The following is a 14,563-nucleotide window of genomic DNA, read 5'->3' on the forward strand; positions in this document are numbered from 1 at the left end:
ATGAGGAACATGAAATTAGAAAATTCCATGATTACATAGCTTTGGCATAGACTTGAGCATATATTTTTAATATCAAATGTGAAACATTTACTTTGTATATAGATTAATATATTAAAGTTTCCTTTTTATTTATTTACAGTAAAATATTCCCCTTAACTCTGAATGAACAAATAAATAATTGGTGGTGAAAATATTTTTTTTCAATTTCAATTTTTTATGAATTGAATCATTCATGCAAACAATTTGTTCAAAAACACGGAACAAAACCTTTAAGATAAAGTAATTGAATCACTCACTCAAATGATTCGTTCTATAAACATTGATTGGTTCAGAAGTGAAGTAACTGACTGAGTGAGTCACTGAATCAACTAATTTATTCAAAACACTGGCTGAATTCAAAAGTGCCTACTATTTCTTACTATTTATTTATGCTATTTAACTATATTGTGGAAATAGAAAGAGAAGTATACGCAATTTTAAATTCAGCCTGATTCATTCATGAACAAAAGTGAGTCCTTGAATCATTCTCAGCAGATATGAGAGAATTTAATCAAATGAATCATGTAGTAATTTGGTTAAAATTTTGAATTGATTGACAGCCCTAATATAATTTTGCAGCTCAAAGACCTGTTCTGACTGTAGCCTCTGGCTTCACACTATAATATTGATGAAGTGCCTTTGCAGTTCACAGGCTGTTAGAATGCCATCTGAGAAATAAACAAGGTTTCATTCATACCTGTACGAATCTGCACCTTTGCATTTTCATGTTTTAACAGTATAGGACACAAGTCTATTCCCCATCCCTGCCTAAAGCTTCACCCTATTCAATCTCTTCATCTCTCTTCATATCTCTCTCTCTCTCTCTCTCTCTCTCTCGCTCTCTCTCACACACACACGGGCAGTGGGCATGGTTAAGTAGAGCGGATGGCCAGCCTCAGCTGAGAGGATTCAGAATAAATATTAGCTCAAGGTCATGCACTGTATTCACACTGGACTGTGCATAATCATGAGTTAACCCTCTGCAAGACCATTCCCTGTCTGAACATGAGCAAAGCCTTACAGTCCTCCAGCTGCACATCACTGACAGCGAACTATCTCTAAAGCCTTCCCTGGTAAAAAAGAAATATACTAAGTATGCTTGCAGCCAGAGTAATTATCAGTATACGCCAAGTGTGTTAATGATTAGTTAGTGTGCTATTTTGAAACATTTAATTTTTGTATTAAGTGTATTTTATTTGTAATTAATTAAAATTATACTTTCAAAGCATAGTTACACTGATAATTTAGCCTAAATATAGGCTAAAATATATTTTTAATAAAGTGCGAATAAATACACTTTAAAAAAAAAATCTAAATAATTTTCACTTTTTAAAATATATTTTTAGAAAATATACTAAAGTACAATTATTTTAAAGTGTGTTAAAAGTTGTATTGTGAAAAAGGTAAAGGCATGATGCTAATATACTTTTGTTAAAGTTGTTGTTAATATATTTGCAATTTAATATTGAAAAAGGGAATTTTAAAAACAATAAAGTGTTGTTGTTGTTTTTTCCACAAGGGTTTATACAAGCCGCAGACATGTGTAAACCTTATGTAATTTCTTCACTGTTGAAACTTGCCCTCAGGGTTTCCTAACCTGTGGGTCACAGCATATATTTGACCTTAGAGAAAATTATTATGATTTTACTCTGAACCATATCAATAATAAAAAATAAATAAATAATTTGCGCCACAGACCGAAAATAAACAGAGCGAAATCCATTCGCAGGGCCATTCACAGTGTTTTTAATGGTGAAATAATGCTGAAATAAAATAAAATATAAAATAAAAATATGCAGTGATATTCATATGCCAATCACTAAAATTGAAGGTGCAATATGAAATAGCAAGTAATTTGGTCCATTTAACTGTTCACAGATGCATGAGGATAGGGGCTTTTAAAGCATATTATTTGTGGGGGAAAACATTTTTGTTTTTTGTTTTTTTAGAAAAGGGTTACTTATAGGAAACACTGATCTAGAGTGTCACAGTAGATGAAATATACTCAAACCATATTTTAAACAAGAGCAATGCAACAAGTAATTTGTCTGTCCGAGCTGAATTTGAAACTGCTGCCGATGTGACACAATCACTATGGGCCACCAAGTGTAAGCTGACTGATTTCATGCATCGTATGAATTGCATCCCACAAAATGCAGTATTTCATGATAAAATGCTGTTACACCATAATGCATTTCATACACAGAATGACAAAATCCAGTTGCATTTTGTCAGTGGAACCTCTTCGTTTAGTCTGCAAAAGGTGTTTTCTGTTATTCAACAATGTTGATAAAAAAAATTAATTCACTGTTATATGTGCAAACGGAACGAACTTGCATAAATTCCATGCATGAAATTACTGGTTTAGAATATTGTGTCCGAAATGAATAGTGGATTTTACATTTGACGAAAAGCAACTGGTTTTTGTGTTTCTGTGCAAGATGAAATGCAGCAAAGTGTAACTGCATTTTGTTTTGAGATATTGCATTTCGTGTCATGGTTCACAAAATTAGTCAGATTACACCCACTGTAAAAAATATTGATGGTTTAACTTAAAAAAGTAAGTAACCTGGTTGCCTTAAAATTTTAAGTTCATTGAACTGGAAAAAGTGAGTTAATACAATGAAGGAGATTAATTTAACCATCAGAAACTCAAAATTATATGTTATCTGAACTAAATAAAGTATTTAAGTTGATTTGACAAAAGAAAAAATGTTGTGATTACTACACTGTAAAAAAAATATTGTTGGTTTAACTTAAAAAAAGTAAGTAACCTGGGTTGCCTTAAAATTTTAAGTTGATTGAACTGGAAAAAGTGAGTTAATACAATGAAGTAGATTAATTTAACCATCAGAAACTCAAAATAATAAGTTATCTCAACTAAATAAATTATTATAAAGTTGATTTGACAAAAGAAAATATGTTGTGATAACAAATCTTGAAAATATTTTTTACAGTGAAGTCAGTCAGAAAACATTTGATGTTTAACAGTTACACTATCGTTGAAACATTTAGGGCTGGATGCATTTGCAGTCATTAGTCTTTAGTGTCACATGATCCTTCAGAAATTATATGCCAATTTGTTGGTCAAGAAACATTTCAAATCAATATAAATGTTGAAAAAAAGTTGTGCTGATTACTTTTGAGGGAATATGACGATGCACCGTATATTCAAAAGCACAAGCAAATGCATTCTTTTTTATTAAAAGTATTAATTTCTGTGAAAAAATAAAACATAAAAAAAATTTAAACAGATTTTGAACGGAAAAACTTTTCAACGTACTTTTGGACCAATGAGATTTCACAGTGGGTGGGGCTACAAAGCACAACCCTACAGAAATAGAAATAAAGCAATCATCAAAATGTCCTGTTGCTCATTGCAGTCATGACTAAAGGAAAAACTCTACAAAGACTTGCATGCAAAAGATCGCATTTATCGTTTGTCAAGTTATTGCATCGTGTTACGCGCGCTGTTTCTCTGTTGTGTGAGAGAATAACAGTCAAAATGTCCCTGGAATCAAAAAACTGCAGAATGCCATGTGATAGCACCATTAGTTATAGAAATTAAAATAAGTTCTTTACGTGTGATGAAAGTCTGGGTAAAGGAAGAAAAAAGCACAAAAGGTGCTCGTGTGTGGCATTATCTTGATTTGAAAGATACACAGGGAGAGGCAGGGAATAGAATAAAGAGAGAGGAGAGAAGAGAATGGCTTAGACATGTTCTCTTTGAATTTCACTTATAAAAGACTCTCCCTTCCCCCTCTCCTCTACTTCTCCCACTCTCAGAACAGAAGCACATTTGAATTTCTTCTCCACAAGGGTTTATAATAAAATGGTATTTAACCACGCTCTCATTCGCTCTTTCTTATAGCCCTCCTTCTCTTTTGCATCCTACTCTCTCCTTGTTTGCTGTGCTTTATCACTGTGCTTCTCTCCTATTTTTAAAAAAAATAATTTTGCAAGAATCCCTTTCACAGGATTTCAAGGTCATGACCTTGCATACAGTGGGGTCAAAAGTCTGAAGATACACTGAAAATCTGGGGTTTAAATTCTAATTTAAAGGAACAGTTTACTCAAAAATAAATACCCTCTGTCTCACCTTCATGCTGTTCCAAACCTGGAACACAAAGAAGATATATTAAAAAATATTCTGAACAGTTTTTGTTCACAATTTGTTATTATTTTATTTTTATTTTTTTTTTCACTTTAGAATACTGATCCAAATAATTGGTACTTCATTCTAAAGGATTTGGTAATGCTTGAGTCATTACTAGTGGGTTACAATGAGCTTCACTTTAGAATTAATTATACATTGTGCATTATTTATGTTAATTATGAACCTGTATATATTAGTTATTAGTAGTCCTCTGGGAGGTATGAAAAAATAGTAGTTATTGATTAGCTAATACCAAATTTGACTAAGCACTATTTACTAATTCATTGGACTTGTTATATGTTCCAAACCAGTATAAGTTTCTTTCTTCTGTAGATATTGTAGAGTGTTGGTAACCAGACAGTTTATGGTAGCCATTGACTTTAAAAATACTATGGAAGTCAATGGGTACCATCAACATTCTTTATATATTATTTATACTATCTTTTATATACTAGAGTGTTAACATTGCATTACTCATTTTATTTCATTAATGATGGAACAGTATTCTAAAATGCTACATACATTTGTGACACTGACCATGTTCGACTAGCCTGGGTTTCCCTATACTGCGATTTTATTCACGCTGTAAGGCAGTATGGCAACCTTGCTCCTTATTTTCGCCTCATCTAGGGAACCAATCACAGAACGGGGAGGGAGCAGCAAGACTATGACGACGTCTTTGCGACACACCGAAGCAGTTTGTTTATACTTACGGATCCAACATGGCAGGAGACGCAAAGTTACCTTTCGATGCACCCATACAGCTGTTTCACACATAGGTTTCACACCGCAAGCATGAGCGGCACTTGAACAGTGTGTCAGAGTAACTACATCGTCACTGCAGCTGCAGATGTATGAGGGTATTCACACTGAAAGCGTTTGTACAGTGTCACAGCAGCGGCTCCATAGCCTGTATAAGCTAGCAATTCTTTACAAAGACAACTATACATTTGTTTTAGAAGTTGGTCATTTATAACATTGATAGTCTTGAAAGTTTGTAATGGGGAGGTGTACAACATTCGCATAAACTGTAAATGTTAAACAACAAAACAACCCAGAAAATGGCTCCAATCTATTAGTTTCAGTCTTTATTGAATTGTATTTGCTTACTCAAGTTCTTGTTAAAAACAGACATCCTTATTCTGTGCATTTTTGGCACTTTTTGTGTGAAATCATATTTATTTTTGTCCATAAAAAGTGTGCTTTCACTTGAATTGAGCGTGACAAGTGCAGCAAAAACAGACTCAACGCCGAAAACCCCAGCTTCACATATATATCCAGCCCGTTCTCATCCTTTAGCGTCACATAGAACGCTATATGACAAAACGGTGCAATACTACGAACATGGCACCCTTTATTGTTAATATTCACGCGAACCCAAGGCGTCATAAATCCTTTAGCGTAATTTCAGACTACCCTACCCCACACCTAAACCTAACCATCACAGCACGTGTTATATTAACGATAACGGGTGCCATGTGCGTACTATAGCGTCGTTTTGTCATTTAGCGTTCTATATGACGCTAAAGGATGAGAATGCGTTGATATATCTGCGTCTCATATTGACGCTAAAGGGTGCCATGTGCGTTGGATGTATACACATTGTCAATTAAAAGCGTCAGTATATGACGCCTTGAGATGAGAACGGGCTCAAATCTCTGACCCATCGTCTTCTTCCTGTCTAATTTCTGTTGCTCAACATACGTCATCTGGTACAATTGAAACGATTGGCTATGAGCTACGTACAGGCGCATTTGATAGACATTCTTAGCACCCAAATAACGGTTCTGGGGTTTTGTAAACCACGCCTAAAATACGAGAAAATTAACGTGGTTCCTCATTGAGACTTGACGTTAGCAAGGCTAATGATCGACTTATTTGTACAGACAATCAGAAGTTTTTGGTTCCATTGAAGTCCAAGATGCTCTTTGGGTTGTTTTCAAATCGCACTGGAGAATATGATCATCAAGTTTGACAAACATGTGCCGTTCGTGCAGCTCGAGTGCTGCTGTCATCAAAGCAAAAGTGACGACAAAACCAAATACGGAGACATTCTGCAAATGCAACTTTTCACTATTATTATGCTGATCATTTTCACTAATGATCTGACTTTTGGACCCCACTGTTTGTGTTTTCCGCGTTGACCCTCTCTTCCCCTCTTGCGTGCATTTCCAGCTCATTTGCTCCGCGGCATTAACCTTCCAACATTTTCTCATTCCTAGCCCATCTCTCTGTCCATCCGTCATCTCCGCCGCCCACCCGATCGCTCACCTCGGCATCTCAGCATCATTCCTGCATCTTCCTTTATCATTTACCTGTGTGCTCCTCTTTTTCTCCTCTCCCTCTTTGTCTCTCTAATTGCTCTCTCTCTCTCTCCTGCTGAGCTCCAGCCTGGAGGCTAAATGATTTTCACTGCAAGAGACAGAGTGAAAGAAAACACAAAGCTGTTCCGAAAGAGACATTCTGCAATTATTACTGATGATCTCTCTCGCAGCGTGTGTGTGTGTGTGCTGTAACTGTTGCCCTGCATGCTCTCTTTTCTGTCGCTCACCCTCTGTGTCTTATTCTCACTTTATTCTCATTTTCACTCATTCCTCCTCCCTTGCTTCGAAGTGATATTTAATTCTATTTGGATGTGCAGTGTTTTAGAACAGCTTGTTGGCCATGATTTTAGGAATGATGAGAGACAAGCTGTGTGTGTGTGGCCAGATCATGCACGCTACGCCATATTGGCCCCCCAAGAGACCCACCCCATTAAAATGCCAGTGACAGCCACCATCTACCCCTGCCAACACCTAACATATTCAAAACGCTCCCCGAGTGCTCAAGAAATGAGAAATGTAATAACCCAATGTGTCAGAGCAGCAAACGCATACACAGCACGAAATGTGCACATGCTCCAAGGTTACTCAAATTCACCAGCTTGGAGCTCCATGGTGGCATCCTAACATCATCTTTTTCATCCCGAAAATGCGCTTTGTGCTACAAACGTGCTCCTGTTGAATTCGATTGTAGGTTTTATCAACAGATTTTCTAAGATCTTGGTGTGTTTTGTGCAAACTAAGCAGCACAGGTGGATTCGCAGAGAATCTGCGAGGATCCCTTGTGACAGTCCTGGGCCCTGGAGCTTGCGGAAAGTGTGCAGGGGTTCAGGCAGCTGGTTGATGATGTAGCGTGTTGTTCCTCCAAGCAACAGCTTGAAAGGAGGGTGTATTACATTACAGGTTGCCTGTAGGACCCACCAGCACCGGAGCATACGGTAAGAACACAAGGGGATCAACACGCTCTATAACAGACACAAACATGCTTAACATTGTGAAGCGACCTTGGGTTCTTGAAAAGCGCTATGTAAAATAAACATTATTATTATTATTATTATTATTAACATTAATTCATGACAAACAGGTTGATTTAGTCCAGGGATGGACTGGGACTCAAAGTCCGACACCGGACCATCACAACCCACAGCGAATAATTTCCCACTACACAAGTCCCACACACAAAAAAAGTCCTTTTTTCACTTCAGAGGAAGTGAATTGAAGTGAAAATTGTGCAATAAATAAAAAATAAAAAAAATGATTTTTTAGATATTAAAGAAGAGTGCTAGAAGTCAGATTTTGAGATTCAGGTAATTTCACACCTGCACTAAATAACAACAGCTTTTTTTTAGATATTAAGTCACATTATGCAATATAAAGTCACATTGTGAGTAGTCATAATATAGATATAAATTCACAACTGTGAGATATAAAGGCACATTTTTAGAAATAATCTCATATTGTAAGATATAAACTCACATTGTGATAATTCACATTATTTAAGATATTAATTCACATCATGTGATATAAACTCACATTGTGATAATTCATTTTATTTCAAATATTAATTCACATTATGCGATATAAATTCACATTGTTATAATTCATATTGTTTCAAATATTAATTCACATTATGCGACATAAAGTCACATTGTGAGAAGTCATAATGTAAGATATAAATTCTCAACTATGAGCCATAACGTTTTCAAACATAGTGCGTGATATAAGGAATTATTGTGGCATTACTCTTCCAAATCTTGGGAAATAAAGTTGCAATTGTGAGAAGTAAGCCACATTATGCAATGCAGAATCATATAGTGAGATATAAATTCATGATCTTGGAAAATAAAGTCACAACTGAGAGATATAAAGTGACAATATGGTATATAAACTCACATTGGGAGATGTATGGTAAAGCCACATTGAGATAAGTAATATTATCAGATATAAATTCATATTGTAAGGTGAAAACTTTTTAAGTCACAATTATGATATAAAATCACCATTTTGAGAAAAATAGTTGCAATCGTGAGATGTAGTCATGTTATACAAAAAACAAATGTGTGAGATAGAAACTTACAACTTTATGTCTCACAAGTCATATTCATGTGACTTTACATTGTGTGATATAAAGTAATCTTGTGAGAAATAAAATAAAGTCACCTTTTTAATGCATTTCCTTAGTGGTGGAACCAAGATTCTAAAATCACATGCATACTGTAACACAAACTTTCAAACTACCTTTCCAGAGATTTCATTTGAACATTTGAACCCAACAATGATTTATGTCTTATATAGTCTTTTACATTGCAAAGGCAGCACAAAAATATTCAATAAATGAAATATCATTGAAATTATTGAGTGATTTTCGATAGACTGGAGACTTTGACAGATCAACACAGTCTCATATTTAAACATAATTTTTCAAGAAACTACTAAAGGGTGCGTTTGATTGCTTCCATTATGTGCTTTCACTGACTTTATTCAGCTGACCTGTATTGTACGGTGCTATTAATATAACACCATACCCCCACCCAAAACATTTGGCTTCTAGCAGGTGAGGAGATTCATGGACAGACAAATCGCAGCAGAAAAGCGGTGGGGCAGCCAGTGGCAGGAAGGAGTATAATACCCTGTGGTCAGTCAATGAATGATGCCTGGTGGTAACATCACAGTGTGCTACAAGGTCACTTTCAAAAGCCTCAACACTTCCGATGAAACAAACTCCTAACCATTGATCAAGATCCATGGAACTCCTCAAAACAAACCTCTTTTGAATGCATGAAACAGAAGTAGTGGATAACCCCAGTCTAAACTAAGATCTACACTCAGTGAGACCCGAATCTGAAATGTCAAAATACTATTGGAGCAAAAGGTTTCAAAAGCCACCCGACTGGAGATAGCTGAGCTGCCATGAAATTGCAGAAATCAAGTGTTTGTGAGTGTTTTTAAATGGATTTCATAAAGCATTTGCAACACATTTTATGGTGTTTTGATGCACTTGCCATGAGAGGATTTGAAAATTCGAAATGAAGAAAGTGAAAGATCAAAGCTCAAAATGCTGTTGAGAGATTCACCTGTAAAGCGTTATTTGTGGTCTGATGAGATTTCTATGTTATTTAACAAACAATTATTTAGGACTAATGGCTGCTAACTCTCATTTTTAGCTCTCTGTTAGACTATCAGGAATTCATTCAGCTGGAGGAATTACTGTACATAAAAACATCACAGCTGCTTGTGTAATTAACTTACAGTAAAAGTAAACTTAAACTAACTCTTCCCAGGCCTCCTCACTTCGCAATTTCAGTTCTATCAGAGCTTGAAGTGGGGAAAATTCGATTTCAATTTGCTTTAAAAATTGGTCCGAAATCTACCTACCTACAGTATCTATCCCATTCAGAATTTAATTGAAGTCTTTTAGAATCCAATTTAACGGCAGATGGACGGACAGACGGAATAACGGATGGAAGGACAGACTGATAGAAACCAGATAAATAGATACCAAACAAGTTGCTGACAAAACAATTTTGAATCTGATTTGTAAACCACAGCATTTCGAATCAAAGCTAATCAAACTAAATTCAGAGGAGGGTAAAGGGCTGAGGCATAATCAAGAGAAACCAAGCACCAAAACATCACTTCCACAAACACAAAACCTCACAGAGGAATGATGGTGTTTGCAAACACTTCAAACCAAATCTCAATCATTTCACTTCATTTTGTATCCAAATTATGCCTGTTAGCAACAGGCTATAGGGAGACCCACGGCTTTACGAGACCACTCTTCTGATAGGTTCAAACGATACGAGTGCAAATTTGTTTTCCCCATGCGTCACACTCTGCCACTGCTTTGGAATGCAAAATATGTGCTAATTTATGTCCATACATTAAGATCAAGAAGGGAATGCATTCATTTCGGAGTTACAGAGGAACATATATTGTTATCATAAAGCCCCTGCATATGCTCACCGGCAATGAGTCCTCTGACATAAACATATGGATGCTTGTTATGCCAACCCCCCAATTTGATTATCATTTCACGCAACCATAATTGCGTATAATTGATGTTATCTTCCATAAAATATGTTAAAATGCATAATGGGCCAGTGCTGTATTTATAGACGCCGTAATGAGTATATGAACGCACACTCCAAATGCTGAATCTGTGCTTAGCATCACGCTGTAGATTGAATACGCAGTGGCACTTGGCACGTCAGCCGCGGGGCTACATAGTTCACTTCAGCCCTTTATTAAATCATAATCATCTCAGTTATAAGGCGCAGCAAAACACGTCCCCGTTGATTCGACAGGCAGCAGGGCAGGCGGCTCTGCATAGGGCCGAAGCAGCAAGACTAAACGTCTGTAAGAGCATTAGGACCATAGACTGTAAAAAATTGTACAAAGCGTTTGTATCAGAATAACGGTTTTGATGCCGTTAATGGAGGTATGGACGGTCCCATCTTTTGAAAATATTGGGAAATCTTAACCCCGCCCACGTTCTGGGCAATCCATATATGGGTGAAGGGGCGGGCTTTGTGTGAGACTGAGCCGGCCGGTGGACGCGCCTCTTCAGCCAAGCAGCCTCAGCTATCGGTAACCGGTTATAAGCGTAATTTGCAGGTGGGACGGGTGGGAAATGTCCCCACCACTTTTTGCCGGGGTCGATATTGTCCCCACCAATTTTGAACTTGGACACGCGCTTTAATCCGTTGTAGAGACTCCCTATTCGTTCTGGTGAAATCACAAAGTAAAATGCACACAAATGTGTCCCTGCTTGATATACAACGACTGATAAACATAATCGATTTTAAAAAAAGAATTAAAAAACAAAAACTATACGAGTGCGGATTAGAACCCAGAGCCCAGAACGCTTGGCAAAAGTTCTGCCACTGGACCATTAGAGTGCATGCATGTAATTGTCAGATTTATGTATATATTCACGTGAAAATTCTCACCAACAACTACATATTAGATCTCATTAAACAACAAATTAAACACAATGTACTATTTAAATCGATTGCTGGGCATCAGAATGTTATTGTACATACTGTAGGTACATCTGATTTATGATTTAGCATTGTATTCGCCCCCCAAACCCCCACATGTCCCTACCTCGGACGCTAACTTATCTGAGGCGATTTAATGCTAACTGTTACAGTGCCACTGTCCACAAACATTGATGCTAAATAGTGCAAGTAGTCCCCAGATTATGGCCGAGACAAAAATTTCAGGAATTCCACTCGGCGCAACCCGTTATCAGCTGTCAATCAAAGTTAACCCAACCTTATTTGTCATAAATTTTAGATCTAAATACGATCTAAAAAAATCACCCCCTTCACAGTTGTCAGTCACTCGGAACCTATCGAAAAATATAATAAAAGTCCATGGGACCAACCTGTAAATACATGAATTTATGCTGTGAAAACTGACATTTGAACATGGGGTCTGTGGATATTTGCTCCCTTTTGGGGCCTCCCTCTAGCGGATATTCGATGTATTTCAGTTTTTTGCACACTTCCGTGCAGGCTTCATTTTTCAGATTAGAATGTTGCCGCTTGATTAGGACACATATAAGGGCATTAGGTGTGTACGTACACACACAGCACATGCTCAGGCTCTGAACAGGTCAACCGCACTGTTAGATGCCGTGAAGGATGCTCAGAGAGCAGGGAACTATCAGTGCCACCTGTTAAGTACACCATATTGGCTCTAATGACATACAGGACTGTCCATCTGTAATGGTCAACAGCACATAAGGCATTTACCCATTCTTTCTTCCCGCTGCTTTCTTTCGCTCTCTCTTATTCTTTCTGCTGTCCACGAGACCCTAATGAAGATCAATGCTTGTCTTCTTACCCACTCTAAACAGCCGTCCCATTTGAGTGCAGTGATCAAATGTGTCTAAAACTATTGGGTGGATGTGCCTGACTCTGAAGCTGGGTTTTCACAGCACAGGGGGTTCCATTAAATGCTGCAGGAGATATCACACAGACAGGAAGACGTCCCAGAAGAGAATGCATGGGTTTTTTTATATCCCACAGTGCCGTCTGACTGCCTCAGGCAGACACGCAGAATCATCATTCATTTACTCAATGTATTACCCCACCAACTTCCCCAGCCACTCAAACTGCAGCTCAGGGAGAAAGGAAGAGGAAAAAGACGAGAGAGAGAGCGAGAGAGCGAGAGAGAGAGTATTAACTAATATGAACTAATCATGAGCAATACATTTGTTACTGTATTTGATCATCTATACTGTATGTTAGTTGATAAAATTAAGCGGTTCACAGTTCACAGTGCATTAACTAAAGTTAACAAAATGTTTAATAAAGTATTAGTAAATGTTTAAATTAACATTTACAAAGATTAATAAATGCTGTAGCCTATTAGTGCAGGGTTTCAAAACCTAAAAGCTAAAATCCAAATTATGAAAGCTAATAAAGAGATTACTGATCCCATTGATACTTTTTCTGGTTGTAAATCTAAAGCTCAAATATAAAATAAAAATTATTCTTAAAAGAAAAAAAAATAATACTTAATACTTTTTTAAATTAAGCTTTTTTTTCCTGAAATATAATCTAACACAAAAAAGTAAATGTACCTAGAAAGATGTTAAATTTTTTTTTACTGTTTTTAGTAACAATTTAGCAGTATCTGTATTAATTCCTACGGTATATTACAAAAAATAAATATTACATTAAAAATGTAATGACAATTAAAAATAATATATAAAAGTGTAAAATAATACTTTATATATATATATATATATATATATATATATATATATATATATATATATATATATATATATATATATATAAGCTTATCAAGGAAAATGGTGGCGAAAAACTATGATATAGTTTATAGTTTAGTATATATAGTTTTGTTTGACATAAAAATACATTTATGTAATTTCATAATTTTGATACTTAATTATTCTAAAAATCGTGATTAAAAATGTTTGTCTAAGGTCCTAAATTTTGACTGGTACGAGTCATGCACACAGTTCAACACTTTAACCTCCAAACTGGGTCAGGAACAGAGAATGGGGGTAGGTAACGCAAACTTGTCATGCTCCACCACCAGGCTTTTGATATTCTGATGAGAAGAGCAATTGTTCACAGCACATACTGTAGCTTTAGCAGACTAGAATCAGTGGCTGATTAAGAGACTGATTGAAACATTATTCTGTGACCTGCAGAGTTCGGCTTCCTCAGTCCTCAGTATTCAAACAGACAAAGATAGCAAGAAAAAAAGACTGGTATAATGTGTATAAAGCTATTTAGATCATTGATGTGATAAATGTTAAGACATGATGTTCTGTGGGAGACGTCTTTCAGTCTCAGTGTGTGAGCTTTTTTTCTCCAATCCGCTTTGTTGAGGGTCATACTGGTTAGTGATCTTTGATTTGATCAGCTCATTATTTAATTAGGATAAGTGGTTATTTAGATATATTCAAAATAATGTCTATTAAAAGTTGATAACAATGAGTTGTGTCATCATCAATTTTTTTTTACAGAAGAATGTTTTCGTTCATAAAATGATTTTTCAATGGGGGCCAAAATAACACTGGACCTCAGTTTTTCATTTTATGGGGTGGAGGGTAGGGCACTTCCTTTCTTTGTGTTTCACATAAGAAATAAAGTCACTATAAATACTATTCTTAAAAATTTTGGGGTCAGCGAGAATTTTTTTTTTTTTTATAATATTTTTTTCAGCAAAGATACATTAAATTGATCAAAACTTCTAGCTAAGGCATGTATAATGTTACAAAATATTTCAATTTCAAATAACAGCTGCTGTTTTGAACTTTCTATTCACCAAAGACTCCTGATAATAAATGTTTCTTGAACAACAAATCAGCATATGATTTCTGAATGATCGTAACACTAACGACTGGAGCAATGGCTGCTGAAAATTCAGCTTTGCCATCAAATAAAGTAATAAATTACATTTTGTAATATATTAAAATGGAAAATAACTTTAATTGTAATATTATTTCACAATATTATGTGTTTTACAGTATTTTGATCAAACAAATAGACTTTAAAAA

At 35.9% G+C, this 14,563-nt stretch overlaps 1 protein-coding gene across 2 annotated transcripts in view; it reads right to left on the reverse strand.

Moving 5' to 3' along the window:
* cdh24b (cadherin 24, type 2b) overlaps window positions 1-14,563 on the reverse strand; it is a 164,757-nt gene that overhangs the window by 89,412 nt on the left and 60,782 nt on the right. The window lies entirely within an intron of this gene.

This window comes from Pimephales promelas, chromosome 5 (assembly GCF_988280905.1).
Source record: "Pimephales promelas chromosome 5, fPimPro1.hap1.1, whole genome shotgun sequence".
Lineage (NCBI taxonomy): Eukaryota > Metazoa > Chordata > Actinopteri > Cypriniformes > Leuciscidae > Pimephales > Pimephales promelas.